This window comes from Pleurodeles waltl, chromosome 1_2 (assembly GCF_031143425.1).
Source record: "Pleurodeles waltl isolate 20211129_DDA chromosome 1_2, aPleWal1.hap1.20221129, whole genome shotgun sequence".
NCBI classification, from domain to species: Eukaryota; Metazoa; Chordata; class Amphibia; order Caudata; family Salamandridae; genus Pleurodeles; species Pleurodeles waltl.
The window spans coordinates 1,250,709,584-1,250,730,449 of record NC_090437.1 but is presented as its reverse complement, the minus strand read 5'-3'; positions in this window follow the sequence as shown (position 1 = coordinate 1,250,730,449).

The following is a 20,866-nucleotide window of genomic DNA, read 5'->3' as shown; positions in this document are numbered from 1 at the left end:
CCCTCCCCTGCTCTCCAGTGACTCCCACCTCCTGGGGCTTCTAATTAAATACATGCAGGGGGTCCACAGACCCCACACCCAGGGGACCCCCACCCTTCGGGGCAAAGTATAAAAAAAGAAAGGGGGTCCCTATGGGACCCCCGCACCTGGGGAGCATCACCCCCGTGGGGCTGTGTCCTGTTGGAGGGGGACCCAAGGGCTGGCTCCTGCTATGTCCCAGGGTTCCCATCCCGGGCCTTACTGTTTGCTGTGGTTTGGCTGGAGTGCTGCAGCTGCAGTCAATCCAAAGCAAAAAGTTTGGGTTTTGACAGTGGGACATTCAAAGCTAATCCGAAGTTTCATCTCAGTCCCCTCTCTGAAGCTATGGCACTGCACGGAAAGCAATAAGGCTTTCCCCACAGAGCAAGGTAGCCGGTGAAGTTCTTTTTATTTTAATTTAAAAAAATATGTTTTAAATTATTTAATTTAAAATATATATAGGGACCTCGGGAAGCCCATAGGGCTTCCCTCGCGGTGCCAGTTAGTCCGTAAAAGGCTAATAATATGAAAGCACATAAAGGGCTAGAAAAAAATAGTAAAAAAATAACCCCCCATATCTGCCTTCGCACTGAGCTATGGGGGTTTGAGTCCAGCTGGACTCATTTCTATTTATTTTTTGAACAAAAAAATAGTTAAAAATACATATATATACATATATATATATATATATATATATATATATATATATATATATATATATATTTTTTTTTTTTTAAATTGGAGACAAATAACTCAAGTATATCAAATATCAAAGCCTAAAAAACTCTATCTTTCTCCCTCTCACTTTCTTTCTTTATCTCTGTCTCTCTTTCAATCAATTCTGCCACTCACACACCCACTCAGACACTTACGCACCCACTCACACACTCACTCAGACACTCATGCACCCACTCGTAGACCCACTCAGATACTCATGTAGCCACTCACAGATCCACTCAGACCCTCATGCACCCACTCAGACCCACTCAGACAGTTGCTTACTCACTCACATTCCCACTCAAACCATCACACACCCACTCACACACCTACTGACACCCTGATGCACCCACTCACAGACCGCACACATACTGACACACCCACTAAAACACTGATGCACGCACTCTCACACCCAGACAGGCACTCTGTCAGCCAGTCTTACACCCAGATACAGCCTCTCCCACCTATTTTCACACCAACGGAGGCCTGGGTAACTTCCACTGTGCATGCGAAAAGGGCCACGCACAACATCGGGTTGGGTGCTTAGAGAGTGTGGGAGAGAAGGCAGGGCATGGTGCAAGGTTGGGTGCTTATAAGGGGTTGATCTCAGAGCTGTGCACATCAGTGGTTGGATTAACTTATAGAAATAAAAATTACTGAACATTAAAAAAACATAGAAATTCACACAAAAAAATAAAGGTGACATCGATATTATAGTTAGGTTCTGAATTTACTCGCGCCCTAAGGTAACTATAACTCGTGCCTTCGCCATGCATAGCTAATCTCTCCACATATTATATAATTGATAACATATTCTATGCCACCTTTCATACTCTCACTGCAACATTTGCAGTAAACCTATTGATGAGATAATTGTGCATGGCATGGGTGCATGTTATAGTTACCTTAGGGCATGAGTTTTAGTTACTTGAAAGAACTGTAACTCTAAGTAACGGGCAGAAACAAAACAGGCAGTTTTAAAATACAAAATTCGCAGAAACCAAGAGGAAAATTTAAACAGTCACGGATAGGAGAAAAAGCACTTTTTAGTAAAACAAGAATACACAGAAAGTTTGTATTCTTACTACATTCTTTGTCTCTTCCTCACTGGGCTGCTTAGGGTGCAGAGAAGCTAGGGTCACAAAATTGTGCAAACCCTTCTGGGTGAACATACACACACAAACACCATTACTGTATGATGTTGTGTATTTTTTTTGGTACAGGGTCTGCATGGAGACCACCTGACAGCCCATGATTGTACCACCAGTACTGTGAAGCTTGCATCCATTGGGGGGCAGAACTCATTGGCCTTTTCTGCTCTCACTCCTCGAGTCAACACCCTTGGCTGTATGTGCATCTTATTAATTGGGAAATCAGACTTTTCATCATTTGCTGTAGCTTTTCCTACAAGTCTCCTGCAACCAGGCCTTGGCTTCTACTTGCTGAAGCTGGTGACCACTGATTCTTCTTCTGTGCCAAACCATGCATGTTGCCTTCTTCCTGGGCATTGTTTGCCATCCACACCAGACGCTCGTGAACCTTCCTCTCTGTCCTCCTTGCACTTTACAATTCCTTGCTGCGCCCTATGCTGTTAAATTTACTTGAATTTAAATTACTGCATCCCACTGACTTTAATCATGGCTTAGATCACAGAGAGAGATTTCTTGTTTACTAAATAAACCTTATTAATATAACAATAGATTTAATCACCAAAAATATGTTTATAATTGCTTTCATAATCAAGGAGAAGTTGTTCTAAGTTCCTGATAGCCAGTAAGGAAAATATGGGCATAGCAGATAAAAGGTCAGCAATTTGCTATTTGCTGCGCTTCTCTGATCATATTTGATCCATTTTAATCCTTTTTCAAGCAGATTGCAAATGTTACATGAACAAATTGTAAACAGGCTGTGGGTTGATTAAAAATAGATATTATCCCTCTGTGCTTTACTTCAACAAAGGTCCGCTTACAAGTTCCTGTTTTAATTCTTTCCCTCCCCCTCTACTGCACCAGGACATTAATTATTTTCAGATTCCTTCAACAGAGAAGTGATTGCTTTGTTTTACAGTTTTTTCATGCTTCAGAGTGAGATGAAGCAATGAAAGGCCTTTTGTAGAAACATGAAGAAATCAGTATTGGCATCAATCAAATTCCCATATCCACAGAGGCAGAGCAATTGTTGCACTACAGTTAATTTTGTTATGAAAATAGGTGAGGATGGAGGTTGGTGTAGCACATTCCCCAGCCCGGGGTAATGCAAATGAACACAGCACAAACAGAGCTCTGTAACAGACGTCTTAATTTCTGCTCTCTGAGTACGCCATAACCATTAATAACCACACCTTAATACCTCCCAGCAAGTTACTTAATTCCTCTGTTGTGTATGTCTAGAACCACGATGGTCCTATCGCACATAGTCTCATGACACTATAGCCTCCCCCTTGTTAGACAGCTTATCAGCATTCAAAGGTCGGTCCCTTGTGGCAATTTGGTTCCAATGGCTCTCCTAAATAGGAAGGTGGCAGAACTCTCACCAGTTATGGAGTGAGGAGGTACACAATAAGCATGAGGACTTGACACATTGAATAGTTTATTTGATTCCCGCTATTGATTCTTATTGACTTACCCTTTTGATGGTACTCCAGAACACCAATGGCTTTGGGCTACCGAGGTGTACTCTTTTGATGCTTAATATTTAGTCTGATGAGAATTTCCTTGAGTTCTTTGCTGTTGAATAGTGGACCTTTGTCAGATTTCTGAATAGTGGGGATAACCCATGCTGCAAGGATGTCATCCAGCCACTTGATAAGCTTGTCATGGATTGTTGATGATAGCTCCTCTAGTGAAGGAAGATGTGAATACTTATCAATGACTGCCATGAGATTATGTCTGTTTTCTAAAGGCCCAAAGAAATCAACTGCAACTCATTTCCAAACCTTTGATGGAAGGTCAGATATTGTCAATGGATGTTGGGTCACTTTGTGGGAAAGGCAGTAGCAAAGATGTGACTCTTTTAGTTCCCTCTCAATCTGCTCATCTAGGTGTGGGAACCACACTCAGTCTATTAGGGCTGTCTTGGTGGCTACCATGCTGCAATGTCATTCATGAGCGAGTTCAATGACTTGCAGTCTTAGACTATCAGTTATGATGATTCTTGAGCCTCTCAACACAACACCATCCCTAGTCATGTCAACCTGGCCATTTTAGAATTTTTTAAATCCAACATCAACAGCAATAGATTGAGTACACCTCTTTCACGACGGAGCTGGAATGATGTGTTTGAGAACAAGCATGTTCTTATCGCATTAGTAGCATTAGTGCTGCTGGAACTCACAATGAAATTAATGTATTCCTTAGCTGTTTTGGATGTAGCACTGTGATAATGTAATGGTACTCATTAAAAGTAGTTAGCAGAGTTCTTATCTTTACCCAGCTTGTGCACAATTGCATAGTCATACTCGTACAATCCCAGCCCCCAACTCTCAAAGCAAATGGGCATCTTGGCCTTTGGGTTTCCAAAATTAGTGAGTGGAGCTTGGTGGTCTGTAATGGTAGTGAAATGTTTTCTGTAGAGAAACACAAGAAAATGTTTACAGGCCCACACTACAGCCAGAATCTCATTTTCCAGCTGAGAATAGGCACATTCGGTGTCTGACAGGCTTCGACTGGCATAGGCCACAATGAGTCTCTGGGCATTCAGATGACCATAATGTTGAGTGAGGATTGTCTTCAGACCCACCAGGCTCATATCTACTGTGATCTCAGTATATCATTTTTTGCATGTTTTATTCTTTTGAAGCTTTGATCAAATTCAGCAGACTACTGGAAAGGGACATTTTATTTTGTCATGCCCCTTATTGGGCACTCACTGTACCAATATCACAAATGTACCTTGAGCAATAGCTAGCCATGCCTGAGAAAGATTACAGCATGGTGACATCTTGTGCTTGTACTTTATCTGGGTCAGGAGACATTGCCCCATCATGGAGTATGTGCCAAAATAATTTAAGGGCCTGATTAAGAGTTTGGGAGAGGGGTTACTCCGTCATAATGGTGACGGATGTTCTGTCCACCAAAATATAAATTCCATCTGCTATAATGGGATTTATATTTCATTGGATGGGATATCTGTCACCGCTGTGACTCTAAATCAGGCCCTAAGTTTGATTTAGTGAAACTCACACTTGGCTTTGTTCAGAGTGAGACCTGCATTAGCAAGTAACTGGCACACTTGCGTAAAAGCCTTCTCATGCTCCTCTTGCATTGCTCCAAATACCAGTATGTCATCATTATAATTAAAAGCATGCATGACAGGTTTAATTATACAACGTATAGCATCCTGAAATGTTTGTGCAGCTGATGGCACTCCAAAACTCAACCTTTTGTATCTGAACAAATCAACAAGAGTAAAAAAAGTTGTGATGGCCGGCAGTTCTCTTGCAATTTGAGTTGATGGTATCCTGTTTCAAGCCAGGAGAAGACTTGGCACAGGTCAGTTGCCCAAACATGTCCACTATATGTGAACCAGGGTGTCTTTCTCTGTGATTGCTTTGTTAGCCTAGCGCATATCAGGACAGATGAGTACTGCACCTCTACTGTCCTCTTTTGGCACCATCACTATGGGTGAAACCCATGACATAGCACTGGTGGATTGGACAATTATGTCATGCTTCAACAGCATTTCTAATTCATTCTCAACAGCTTCTTGCAAGTGAAAGGCTACTCACCAGTGCCGCTAAGCAACATTATTATTCTTCATTATTGTGAAGTTGTGCTTTCAATGTCTTTATCTTTCCGAGGCCATGAAACAATGACAGAAACTGAATTACAATTGCAGATTGAGTGCAAAGATTGTAATTGAGAGATATCAGTCCCATATCAGCAGTAGTGCAAAACTAAGTAGGCATGCAATGGATCACAGTTCAGTGAAGAAAGTGAATTGGCGCTTGCATTGATACTGCTCTCTTTCTCATTGTCGCTATGCATGACCCTTCACTCTGCAATGGTATAGAAGCAACTCACATGAATAACTTGATGTTTGATGGGTTAAGGAGTGGCACAGGAGACAAGCTATTGAATTTTTCAACTGGAATGATGTTAATTAATGCATCAATGTCTATTTGCCTTTCACATTTGTTCTTCTTTAAAAGCAGACAAGCCAACTCTTCTGCTTAGCTTCAAACTAAGTGGGAATGAGGCTAAAGAATGCAAAGAATGCACCTCTCTTAGTCTGAGTTCTGAATTTATTAAGGCACTACCCAGGACTCAAACGAGAATATATAAAAATATTAACTTAAGAATTTTAACTTGAATGCAGCAAAAAATTTGAAGATACTAAAATAATCACAGCAGTTAAATAATAATAAGCAGTAAAAGTGGAATATATCAACAATCAATATATATGCAGTGAATATTTGTATATATTTATGCAAGCACACAGCAAAGCTAGATAATTAAGAATTAATAATGCATCACCATGATGATCGAATAAAAACATCATCCTTGTCCTTGCCAATGCCAAGCTTTGGAACCGTGAGACACAAGAAATACTCCCCAATGGGATTCTGATTTTTTGGGCAGTGAGTGAACCCTCAAAAATGAGTTCCTTCTGCCTCAGCACCAAGTTTTCCCACCTTATATACCTTAAAGAAACCCAAGAGGAAGGTTCTGGTAATTTGTGAAATTCAAGCACTAGCTGTACTTGGTCTGTGTTGAAAACACATAAAAGAATTGGCCAGATTCCTTTTTGCTATAAACATTCTCATCCTAGTACACTCTTATCAAAATTACATGTTCCCTTCCATGGTGAGAAGAGTCAGAACACGTTCAATGTAGAAAACTAGCTGTGCATGGAAAAATACCTGCGCCACAGATGTGACGGTATTCAAATCCACCCTTTGCTCTGCAAGAGCTCCACAACCCTGTCCAACTGAGTCTGCACCTGTTGTGTCTCTCCCTGAATCATCACATCATCGATATAATGAGACAATTGCACCCCTGGAATGACAGATACTTCATCCAGATATTCTGCCACCAGCCGATGACAGATCCCCATGAGGGAGTCTTCGCATTCGGAATTGTCTGCCATTCCCCAAGAAAGCAAATTGCTCCTGACTCTCATGTACCAATGGTAAACAAAAGAAAGCATTGGTAATATCAATGCTTGCATACCAGGTTACTTTATGTTGTTGTATTCTCTCAATCAAAGTGATGTTGTCAGGGACTGCAGCAGTCAAAGGGGACTTATATTTGTTCAATTCACCGTAATTAATAGTCAGTCCATAGCGCCCATCCGGTCGGCGCATGGGCTATAGAGGATTGTTCCATTCGGTGGTGACTGGCGTCACCACACCTGCCTCCACCCACTCCTGTATAGTCTCACTTATTTCCTCATGCCCTCCATGGAATTCAGTTTTTCTTCAAATGAACCATCGTGGTTGCTGGGGGCCCTTCACAGGGGGTATCTTCAGATGAATGCAAAAACAACAGAAGATGGACGGAATGCAGAACAAATCAAACATTCACCCCCAGTCACAGATCTGGGTTCAATCCATCAGTTTTTTTGCTTGCCATGCCATTCCAGCTCAGACCCAGCCATAAGCAAATCAGTCTTGACCCTGTGCCCCATGGAAACAGTCCAGCCCAAACTGCCAGGCCGGGTCCTCCCTGGACCAGAAACAAGCATCCTGGGACCGGTTTCAGGGTATCACCCTTCATCAGCCAGGCTAGCTTGAATCTGGTGGCATAGCAAGCACGGGACCCATCTCTGGGCATACCCTTCCCACTTGGGGCGACAAATGCAAAAACAATAAAAGATGGATGGAATGCAGAACAAATCAGGCATTCACCCCCAGTCACAGATCTGGGTTTAATCCATGGGTTTTTTGGCTTGCCATGCTATTCCAGCTCACATCCCGCCATATGCAAATCAGTCTTGACCCTGTCCCCCATGGGAACAGTCCAGCCCGAACTGCCAGGGCTGGTCTTCCCTGGACCAGAAACAAGCATCCTGGGACCGGTTTCAGGGTATCACCCTTCATCAGCCAGGCTAGCTTGAATCTGGTGGCATAGCAAGCACGGGACCCGCGTCTGGGCATACCCTTCCTACTTAGTGTGACAAATGCAAAAACAACAGAAGATGGACGGAATGCAGAACAAATGAAACATTCACCCCCAGTCATAGATCAGATCTGGGTTTAATCCATCAGTTGTTTTGCTTGCCATGCCATTCCAGCTCAGACCCAGCCATATGCAAATCAGTCTTGACCCTGTCCCCCATGGGAACAGTCCTGCACGAACTGCCAGGCCTGGTCTTCCCTGGACCAGAAACAAGCATCCTGGGACCGGTTTCATGGTATCACCCTTCATCAGCAAGGCTAGCTTGAATCTGGTGGCATAGCAAGCACGGGACCCACGTCTGGGCATATCCTTCTCACTTGGGGCGACAAATGAAAAAACAACAGAAGATGGACAGAATGCAGAAAAAATCAAACATTCACCCCCAGACACAGATCTGGGTTTAATACATCAGTTCTTTTGCTTGCCATGCAATTCCAGCTCAGACCCAACCATAAGCAAATCAGTCTTGACCCTGTGCCCCATGGGAACAGTCCAACCCGAACTGCCAGGCCTGGTCTTCCCTGGACCAGAAACAAGCATCCTGGGACTGGTTTTAGGGTATCACCCTTCATCAGCCAGGCTAGCTTGAATCTGGTGGCATAGCGAGCACAGGACCCACTTCTGGGCATACCCTTCCCACTTGGGGGACAAATACAAAAACAACAGAAGATGGACGGAATGCAGAAAAAATCAAACATTCACCCCCAGATACAGATCTGGGTTTAATCCATCAGTTTTTTTGCTTGCCATGCCATTCCAGCTCAGACCTAGCCATATGCAAATCAGTCTTGACCCTGTCCCCCATGGGAACAGTCCAGCCCGAACTGAGAGGCCTGGTCTTCCCTGGACCAGAAACAAGCTTCCTGGGACTGGTTTCAGGGTATCACCCTTCATCAGCCAGGCAAGCTTGAATCTGGTGGCATAATATCTTCAGATGACCCACCTTTGCTGCTGCAACTGAAATGTATTGCTTTGAACCAAACTGATAGCAACCATCATCCAAGTACAAAGTAATCCTCTTCAGAATGTCAATTCCCAGTATATACTCTAGGAGGGGCACAAATAAAAGAGTATATTCACTTTTTGGTGTTTGTTAGAAATTGGGTCTTTAGTTGGCAGTCAGGTTAACCCCTGTACTCGAAAGGACCCTCACTCTAGTCAGGGTAAAGGAGAATCACCCTCAGTTAACCCCCGCTCACCTCTTTGGTAGCTCGCCACAAGCAGGCAGGCTTAACTCCAGAGTCTAGGTGTAAAGCATCTGTACCAACACACCAGTAACTCAGTGAAAACACTACAAAATGACACAACACAGGTTTAGAAAATGAGGTAATATTTATCTAAACAAAACAAGACCAGAAAGACAAAAAAATCTACCATACACAAGTCAAGGTATGAATTTAAAAGGCAAGAGGCTTAAAATCCTTAGAAAACAGTGCTAACACTGTGAGCGTGAAATAGTACCTGGGTTGCATGGACAAGTGTGCATCGGAAAAGGCCAGCGATGCGTCGATTTCTCACTCGCAAGCGAGACCGTGCATTGTTCTTCCTCCGGTCGGGTTGGCGTGTGTCATTTTTCCTCTCCACAGTTGAGCGATGCGTTGATGCGGACAGGCACCTCGGGTCTGGGCAGGCTTTGAGTTGTTTTTTGGCGCCCAGTGAGGTTTGTGTTGAAAACCCCGCTGCACGAAATCAGAAAAACCATGTTATGTGGGTTGCGACATTATCAGCCTCCTTCAGAGGGTGTTGCGTGTTGTTTCTCCAGCTGCGTGCGTCGATCATCCAGCTGGAATACCGCGAAGCCGGTGGCGCATCGTTGTTCAGAAATGTCTCGGAAGGTGCGCCAAACCTTTCCCTGCATTGTGGTCTGTGCATGGATTTTCAGTCTTGGAATGCCAGCTTCACCTTTCAAGGGCCAAGGAACTGGATAGGGCACCATTTAGCAGGGCAGGAGTCTCAGCAGAGAGTCCAGGTGCTGGCAGGGGAAGTCTTTGATGCCCTGAGACTTCAACAACAGGAGGCAAGCTCAGGACAAGCCCTTGGAGATTTCTTCACAAGCAGGAATGCACAACAAAGTCCAGTCTTTGTCCCCTTTCACAGGCAGAAGCAGCAACTGCAGGATAGCTCCACAAAGCACAGTCAGAAGCAGGGCAGAACTTCTCCTCAGCTCTTCAGCTCTTCTCAAGGCAGAGGTTCCTCTTGATTTCCAGAGGTGATCCGATTTCCAGGGATTTGGGTGGTCTTCTTATACCCATTTTGCCCTTTGAAGTATGCTTAGCTAAAGAAAAGTCTCTCTTGTTTGTGAGATCCTGCCTTGCCAAGGCCAGGCCCCAGACACACACCAGGGGGTTGGAGACAGCATTGTGTGAGGGCAGGCACAGCCCTTTCAGGTGTGAGTGACCACTCTTCCCCTCCTTCCTAGCACAGATGGCTCATCAGCTTCTGTAGGCTACACCCCTGGTCCCTTTGTGTCACTGTCTAGAGAGGGGTGCAAACAGTCCAACTGTCAAACTGACCCAGACAGGGAATTCACAAACAGGCAGAGTCACAGAATAGTTTAAGCAAGAAAATGCTCACTTTCTAAAAGTGACATTTTCAAACATTGTCAAACACACAATCTAAAAAAATCAACTTTACTAAAATATGTATTTTTCAACTGTGAGCTCAGAGACCCCAAAGTCCACATGTCTATCCACTCCCTAAGTGAATCTACACTTTAATCATATTTAAAGGCAGCCCCCATGTTAACCTATGAGAGGGATAGGCCTTGCAACGGTGAAAAACTAATTTAGCAGTATTTCACTGTTAGGACATATAAAACACATTAGTATATGTCCTACCTTAAAAATACACTGCAAACTGCCCACGGCTTCTTAGGGCCTACCTTAGGGGTGCCTTACATGTAAGAAAAGGGAAGATTTAGGCCTTGCAAGTGGGTCCACTTGCCAAGTTGAATTGGCAGTTTAAAACTGCACACACGGACGCTGCAGTGGCAGGTCTGAGCCATGTTCACAGAGCTACTATTGTGGGTGGCATAACCAGTGCTGCAAGCCCACTAGTAGTATTTGATTTACAGGCCCTGGGCACCTCAGGTGCACTGTATTAGGGACTTACCAGAAATCAAATATGCCAATCTTGGATGAACCAATTACATACACATTTTGTATAGGAGCACTTGCACTTTAGCACTGGTTAGCAGTAGTAAAGTGCCCAGAGTAACAAAAACAGCACAAACAGAGTCAAGCATACATCAACAACCTGGGAAACAGAGGCAAAAAGTTAAGAGAGACCACGCCAAGGATGAAAAGTCTAACAAGTGGTAGATGTTGATCTGAAAGGAGTAGGAAGGTTATATTTAGTATGGCCAGAATGGTAATACAAAATCCTGCTGACTGGTGAAGTTGGACTTAATATTACTATTTTAGAAATGCCACTTTGAGAAAGTGAGCATTTCTCTGCACCTAAATCCTTCTGTGCCTTACAATGCACGTCTGGCTAGGTTCAGTTGACAGCTCCCTTGTACATTCACTCAGACAAACCACAAACACAGGATGCTCAGCCTCACTTGCATAAATTTGCATTTTGAATGGGTCTTCCTGGGCTAGGAGGGTGGAGGGCCTGACACTTACATGTCAAGAGACAGTAGCTTGCCCTCACACAAAGGACTGCCACACCCCCTACTTGGACCCTGGCAGACAGGATTGAACTGAAAGGGGACCTTGTACACTTCTAGGTCACTCATTACAGTCTCCCCCACTTCAAAGGCATATTTGGGTATTTAAACAGGGCCTCTGCCCCTACCAACTCAGACACTTCCTGGTGAGAAGACCCTAAACCAGAATCTGCAAACCTGCCAAGAAGAACTGCCTGGCTGCTCAAAGGATTCACCTGACTGCTCTCTGTGAAGGTCTGCTGCCTTGCAATTGCCCTGCTGCCTTGCTGCTCTCTGGCTGTGCTGAGAAGTGCTCTCCAAGGGCTTGGATAGAGTTTCCCTCCTGTTCCCTGAAGTCTCAGGACCAAAAAGACTTCATCTCTTCAAGAAGGACTCTTTGTGAGGTCAAAATTGATGCATAGCCTGCCAGAAACAAAGCACAGCATGTATTGTGGTGAACAATTCACTGCACGCCGATCTGGAATGACGCAGCCGAACTGTGCAATGAGAAGATCGACGCAACACCAGCGCAGCGACCGGAAATTCGACACACGGCCCACTGGATCGACGCACAGCCTAGACGGAATGATGCAGCCTGACTTCCAGAGAGGAATCGACGCAGCACCTGCCGTACAGTAGAAATTTCCATACAACGCCCACCAGATCGACACAGCCCCTGTGACTTCGTCCTGTCAGAGCCAGAAATCCACGCATCGTCCCCGGGGCGTCTGAAAACCCCACAACCTAAAGAGGATCCAAGACCGAGCGCTGGAAATTGACACAAAGCCTTCATTGCATGAAAACAAATTATGAATCGCCGTGTGCGGCCCCGAGAAATTGACGCACAGCTCACTGTTTCCAACGCATCTTCTCCTCTGCGGTTCCTTGCGGAGATTTTGAACACAAACCAGGTACTTTGTGCTTGCAAGAGACACTTATTGCTTTTAAGAGACTAACAACACTTTATATCATTTTTACAGTGATATCTCAACATATACTTATTGCATTTAAATCATTTTGACCTGCGTCTTATCAGATAAATATTATATATTGTATATTTTTCTAAACACTGTGTGGTGTATTTTTGTGGTGTTTTACTGTGTTATTGCATCATTTATTACACACATACGTTACACATTGCCTTCTAAGTTAAGCCTGACTGCTCAGTGCCAAGCTACCAGAGGGTGGGCACAGGATAATTTGGATTGTGTGTGACTTACCCTGACTAGAGGGAGGGTCCTTGCTTGGACATGGGGTAACCTGACTGCCAACCAAAGACCCAATTTCTAACAATGCTTCATTGCATGTCTTGCAGGTTTATGTTTACTTTTTTCCCTTTTTTAGCTTCTTTGGATAACTTATTTCTATTGCAGTATGAAGACTGATAAGTATTCTTTTTTCTTTTTATTGATCCAATTGTTTGTCATTACTATACTCACAATTGCACACCATTGCATTCTCACTTTCAAGTAATATCATATACACCCAAATATACTACATCTACATTCTACCTAGGTCTTTTTATTTGAGCACAGAAAGTTTTGAGCACAGAAAGTAACAGAGATGGAGACTCAGTGGATTACTATTGGCCTTTGAGTAGGAGAGCTTAAGTTAGTTAGCAGAGCTGAAGTCTCAGTTGATGACTATTGACGAGGCTCAAACCTAAATATTGCAGGAAAATTCAGAGGTAGGTTCTGATACTGAGGCAGCAACTAAGGGAGAAGATCATGGAGCAGAATTTGGAAGTTATTTTTTAGTTGGTGGAGTTAATATTGCACATTGTTTCCCTATTAATTAATTTCACCTTTTCTGGATGATGACTTTCTCGAGAACAGTGTGCACCAAACTAATTTGTGTGTCAAACCATTGGTTTAGTCAGCTATATTTTGTATCCTCTACCTAACCAATCTACCCTTAATCACTCTCATGAGAGAAACTTTAAGAGTATAAGACTAAAAGCTATATACTTAAACCATCCATGAAAATAATAACAAAAAAAAACGTTTAATAATCATAATAATAATAATACATAATAATCAATTAACCTTGTGTATACTATTCTACCCACCTAAAAAGCTTCAATGTCTTGCCAGGAATAGCAAGCACTATATAACTGCAATTAAAATTCAAATACAACACATTAAGCCAATACCCTCCGTTGCAAAGCTACAGTCTGAAATAAAACAGCTTGCTTATTGCTAGAGTAGAAAATGTAGATGTGATAACTAGAAGTAATAGCAGACAAACATTGGGAGATCTAGAATGATCTGAAGGACCAAGTGCTGTTTCTAGAAGACAAGATGCATAAGGTTCTCAACCCTAGAGGCATGTAATGTTCTTTCAGTTGAGAAATCATACAGAACTCTGGAACAACCATCTCTAGTATCATAGCCATCTTTTGAACTTTAGTTAAAGAATGCCTGTCGGTAAACAGTGATGCAGCCTCATACCATATGTGAAAATTATGATACTACTGCTTGCAGAAATCACTCTAAAAGTGTAGAAACAAAAGCACAGCAAGCCTAGTACTGCGTATTGACAGAAGATGCTTAGACACTGCTGGTGTCACCTGGTAGAAGCTCCTCAGACTCGGTGCGATGCAAATAAAGGTCCACCTCCTGACACCACCAAGTCACCTATATAAACCACGGTGCATTGGAGTAATCAGGTGAGGGAAGGAAGGGGAAGGAACAGCAGGGACGGGATATCTGTAAAGAGAGGAATACACAGTGTTAATATTACATTGCCTGTCTACTCTCGCAATGTCTCGCTAAAGTACCAACGACCGTACCTGCCCATAACTCATGAGGGCAGAACTAGTCCAACGCCTATCTGTGCTCCATCTGAATCATAGATGGACGCCACAAGCCAACAACTAACACCGATGATCTCTAGTGGGTTGCTCAACACCCACTTTTATACAAGATAGTCACGAAATAATGAGGAAACAGAAACAAAAAGAAAGGGAATAAAATTAACGACGATAAGAACCTATCTCGTAGTCCTTCCTATGACTCAGTTAATCCACTAAGCCCCATGTCATAGTCACGCAATTTGTAGGAATAACCCTGTGTTATTTCATTACGTATTGAAAAGAAAAATCGTCCCGGCAGTTCAAGTCCCGCAAAAATAAACATTAACCTTCTGTCGTAGCCAAACATATAATGTTCTCTGGCTCCAAAGATTATCGTTCGTGCTTTATTGGTAACTCAAACTAAAGACTGCCGTGCTTCAGAAGTTACCAGAGTTCTTGTCGAACTGTAATAATGGGAAAAGAAAGGCGAGGGATTCCGGCACCAAATCGTCTCACCGCTTACCACCTCTCCTTCGTGTCAGTTTCCCCAGGGAAAATAACTCAACACTCCCGCTGATATCGGGAAGGTCCCAGGCTCCAAGGAAAACCGGAGGAGGAATTATACCTCCTAAGCAAACAACTCAACCTCGAAAACGCCGTCAACAAGAGCCCTCGTTGTCCATCCGACTGGGTTCTAGGGAACGAATAACGCACATTACTTCCTGTATGTGCTTGATTTTTAAGCGACCTCTTTCCCTCTAGGCGTCATGGGATATGTAGTCCAAAAGGACTACATTATCCCGATCGGCAATGTAGGCGCCGCGGCTAACACCTGACAGTACGCCCACCTCCAAAGCGCCTCCTAGGACCAGGTTTAGAGGGATGACGGGCATGAAACAGCCGTACCGCCCTAGGGGCATGGACATTGCATTCCGGCTCCCATGAATCATCCTCAGCATTGTACCCCTTCCATGAAACCAAGTACCACAGCTTACCTCCCCGTCGTTTGGAATCCAACATCTGGCGTAACACCTCATAGGGACCAATGTAACGAGGATGAAAGACGCTACGCATCTTGAAGCGTATATACTTGGTGGAAAGCCACACTCTATCGCCTGGCTGATATGCCGGCCCCTCACGCCGATGTTCATCACCCCACTTTTTATACTGTTCTTTGGCCTTCTCCAGATTGAGTCGTATCTTCTTTTGCACGGATTGGAGATTCCTAATCATGGCATGAACCGTAGGTTGATCCGTGACTTCCCTAGGTATGTTTATGGGCAACATTTCCGCGTGGAACCCCGTGTTAGCACGAAAAGGAGATTCCCGTATCGAGCTATGCCAAGCATTGTTGTATGATAGTTCTGCCAGCCATAGCAACGAAACCCAGGATTCTTGAGCGTCCTTTGCATAGCACCTCAGATATTTTTTCAGGGTTTGATTGAGGCGCTCCGTCTGGCCATCGGTTTGTGGGTGGAAACTGGTGGACAGTGCGGATTCAATGCGCAGCACCTTGCACCACATACGCCAAAACCTAGCAACAAACTGGGGGCTTCTGTCCGAAATAATGGTTCTCGGTAGACCATGTAATCGCACCACTTGAGACAAAATTAGATGGGCGGTTTGACTGGCTGTAGGCAGATTTCTACAAGGGAGAAAATGACCCATCTTGGTAAGGCTGTCGATTACCACCATGATAGCGTTGTACCCCTGATCCATTGGTAATCCTACCACAAAATCCACGCTAATGGTTTGCCATGGTTTATCCGGAGTGGGCAAAGGTATCAGTCGGCCCTGGCTCTTCGCGTTTTCTCCCTTGGCCCGTGCACATATCTCACACCGAGCCACCCAGGCCGCAACGTCTTTAGCCCAACCTTCCCACCTGAAATGTCGTTGAACTATTTGCGCCGTTTTGGTGTAACCAGGATGACCAGCCGTTACCGCATAATGACACCAATTAAAGGCTTGCACTCGGAGTTCACGTGTTGGCAAATACAAACGATTACCTTGCAACGGTATTCCATGCTTAAGGGTACGGTCCTGACTTAACTCTGCCCATTTCTTCCACTGAGCAGCAGACTTATGCTTAGAAACCTTTTCTAACAAATGGGAGATATGAAGGGCACAAAGCACTCTTTCAGGTTTGATGATTGCTTCCTCAGGTCTTGAAGCGATGGTTCTCACGTCCTCTTGTCGAGACAGTGAATCTGCCTTGCGATTGTCAACCCCAGGACGGAAGGTCACCACAAACTCGTATTCTGAAAAAACAGCATCCACCTCATTTGCCGCTGGGTAAGTTGTCTTGCCTCCTTCATATACTGCAGATTTCGGTGATCAGTATATACCGTGACCGGGTGTTGAGCTCCCCATAGGTAGTGTCGCCATTCCTGGAATGCCTTTTTGATGGCTAACAATTCCTTTTCTGCCACCGTATAGTTAAGTTCCGCAGCCGATAGTTTCCTAGATAAAAACGCAACAGGATGAAGCTGTCCGGTGGTTTTGTTTCTTTGTGATAACACGGCCCCAATCGCTATATCCGAGGCATCCGCTTCGACGATAAACGGGGCATCCGGCTGTGGATGTTGAAGTATAGGTGCGGAGCAGAAGGCCTGTTTCAAAAAGCAAAAGGCCTCCTCTGCTTCCTCTGACCAAACAAAAGACACCCCCTTTCTTAGTAACCTTGTTATAGGTGACACAATGTGAGAAAAATGAAAGATGAATCTTCTATAGTAATTGGAAAACCCAAGGAAGCATTGCACGTCTCTCACACTAGTGGGTACTGGCCACTCCTGAACAGCCTGTATTTTTCTTGTCGACATGCAAAACCCTTCAGGGCTTAAATCCACCCCCAAGAACTCAACCTTCCGGACATGGAACTCGCATTTGCTCAGTTTGCAAAAAAGACTATGCTGTCGCAATGCTAGGAGTACTAAGGAAACATGGTCAAAGTGGCGCTCCAGGGATGTGGAATACACCAGAATGTCATCTATATAAACGATCACGAAACGGTCTACGTATTCCTTGAGAACATCGTTCAGAAAATACTGAAATGCCGCCGGGGCGTTACACAACCCGAAAGGCATTACCAAGTACTCAAACAGACCATAACGGGTTTTGAACGCCGTTTTCCACTCGTCCCCTTCGCGGATTCTGACCAGATGATAAGCTCCCTTCAGGTCCAACCTTGTATAGATTACCGCCTCTTTCACCTGTTCCAATAACACAGGAATGAGAGGAAGAGGGTATCTATTCCTCACTGTATTCTTGTTCAGCATTCGATAATCGATGCAGGTTCTCAACTCTTTATTGGCTTTAGCTATGAAAAAGAGTGGAGAGGCTGCCGGAGAACAAGATGGTCTAATGAACCCGATCTCCAGGAAGTGATCCAAGTATTTTCTCAAATGCTTGGTTTCTGGGTCTGATAGAGCATATACCCTACAGGAAGGAAGGAGAGCTCCAGGAATCAGATCTATCTTGCAATCATATACACGATGGGGTGGCAATGTTTCAGCCTGACCTTCGTCGAACACATCCTTGAACTCTGTATAAACAGAGGGCAATATCACTGTTTTCTCCATCACTGTGGCCAACTGTAACCCTTGAGCCAATGCTAACATGGGGGATTCGTCATACAAGAAGCAGCTATTCTCACACCTCGAGGACTGAAAACTAACCGTCTTGGTTTGCCAATCTATAACAGGATTGTGTTTTCTTAACCAGGGCATTCCTAAAATAATTTCATACTGAGGAGCCTCTATTATATCCAGTCTAATTCTTTCTTTATGTTCCGGAGATACCCCATTGAAGATCAACCCAACGTCCTCAGTATGTTCTGTAAGGGGCCCAGATTTCAGCGGTGTACCATCAACCGCCAACACTATTTCGGGGTCCTTTCTCGGAATGCTAGGAAGTCCCAATCTCCTAACCACCCCTGCATCTATGAAATTTCCCGTGGCTCCGGAGTCTATCATTGCCCATACTGGAAACTTTTGTTCTTTGGACACCAGCTCCACTGCTAACAAAAGGTGGGACGCCTTTTCCTCCTGTGGAAAAAGGGCTAAGGAAGTTAACCGTAACACCGGTTGGGGTTCTATGACGGGCAAATCCTCTTTCTCCGATGTTTTTCCTGCCGTAACTGCTGCCTTTTGAGTGGGGGAGTAGGAGAATCTCTTACGTGGTTTTTGGGGACACTCTCTTACATAATGACCCTTCCTGCCGCAATACATGCACAACCCCTGTACCCTCCTACTCTCCTTCTCGGACTTTGACAAGGGTGCCCTAACGGCTCCCACGTCCATAGGCTCCCCACCTATATCATTGGGAGTAGAAACAGATCGCACTTCCCTTTCTGGAAGGCCTGGTCGCCTATCCCCGCTCTACGCTCTCCCCTTCTTTCTGCTAATCTGTGGTTCAGTCTCAGGGTAAGATTCACAAGATCTGTACAAGTGGAAGGCTGCGGGTCTATTTGAGCGAGTATATCCTTCATGTCGTCTCGTAAACCTTGATAATAGAGAGACATTCTCTTCTCCTCTGGCCACCCTGATTCTGCCACCAATCTATTAAAGGTCGTGAGATAAGAGACCAGATCAGACCTCCCCTGTCTCAACTCCAGTAATTCCCTGTCAGCACTAAAAGTGGTTGTGCTATGATCAAACACCCTCTCGAAAGCCGTCCGAAAGGCATTCCAATCCGATAACAAGGGGTCATCGTTCCTGACCAATGGTACGGCCCAATTGGCTGCGTCTCCCGAAAGATAAGAAATAGCGAACATTACCCTGGAAAGGTTAGATGGAAAAGACGCGGGTCTACAAGAGAATTGTAGAGACAACTGAGTTAGAAAGGCCTGATCCTTCCTGGGGTCCCCTGAATATCGTTCCGGGCTGGCCAAAGGGATAGGAGGGGAGACATTCACGGTTACCTGTGGTGTGGGTGCTGAAGCATCGAAGGGATTCCTAGTAAGCCTTTCTACCTTTTCCTTTAATGCTGCTGCCTCCACCCTAGAATTAGCCAACTCTTGTTGCACTACTACTAACGCCTGTAATACATCATCCATAGACGCCATCTTTGCATCACACCGAGCAGGAGGTGCGTTATTCTGTCACGTGGTAGAAGCTCCTCAGACTCGGTGCGATGCAAATAAAGGTCCAACTCCTGACACCACCAAGTCACCTATATAAACCACGGTGCATTGGAGTAATCAGGTGAGGGAAAGAAGGGGAAGGAACAGCAGGGACGGGATATCTGTAAAGAGAGGAATACACAGTGTTAATATTACATTGCCTGTCTACTCTCGCAATGTCTCGCTAAAGTACCAACGACCGTACCTGCCCATAACTCATGAGGGCAGAACTAGTCCAACGCCTATCTGTGCTCCATCTGAATCATAGATGGACGCCACAAGCCAACAACTAACACCGATGATCTCTAGTGGGTTGCTTAACACCCACTTTTATACAAGATAGTCACGAAATAATGAGGAAACAGAAACAAAAAGAAAGGGAATAAAATTAACGGCGATAAGAACCTATCTCGTAGTCCTTCCTATGACTCAGTTAATCCACTAAGCCCCATGTCATAGTCACGCAATTTGTAGGAATAACCCTGTGTTATTTCATTACGTATTGAAAAGAAAAATCGTCCCGGCAGTTCAAGTCCCGCAAAAATAAACATTAACCTTCTGTCGTAGCCAAACATATAATGTTCTCTGGCCCCAAAGATTATCGTTCGTGCTTTATTGGTAACTCAAACAAAAGACCGCCGTGCTTCAGAAGTTACCAGAGTTCTTGTCGAACTGTAATAATGGGAAAAGAAAGGCGAGGGATTCCGGCACCAAATCGTCTCACCGCTTACCACCTCTCCTTCGTGTCAGTTTCCCCAGGGAAAATAACTCAACACTCCCGCTGATATCGGGAAGGTCCCAGGCTCCAAGGAAAACCGGAGGAGGAATTATACCTCCTAAGCAAACAACTCAACCTCGAAAACGCCGTCAACAAGAGCCCTCGTTGTCCATCCGACTGGGTTCTAGGGAACGAATAACGCACATTACTTTCCTGTATGTGCTTGATTTTTAAGCGACCTCTTTCCCTCTAGGCGTCATGGGATATGTAGTCCAAAAGGACTACATTATCCCGATCGGCAATGTAGGCGCCGCGGCTAACACCTGACAGTACGCCCACCTCCAAAGCGCCTCCTAGGACCAGGTTTAGAGGGATGACGGGCATGAAACAGCCGTACCGCCCTAGGGGCATGGACATTGCATTCCGGCTCCCATGAATCATCCTCAGCATTGTACCCCTTCCATGAAACCAAGTACCACAGCTTACCCCCCCGTCGTTTGGAATCCAACACTCTGCGCACCTCGTACTCCAGCTGCCCATCTCTGACCACCGGAGGCACCGCCTGCCGGGTCGCTGAAAGAGCCGGTTTCAAAAGGCTGCAATGAAATACCGGATGGATCCTTAAGGAAGCAGGTAAGTTGAGACGGTAAGCCACAGGGTTTATCTGGCGTAACACCTCATAGGGACCAATGTAACGAGGATGAAAGACGCTACGCATCTTGAAGCGTATATA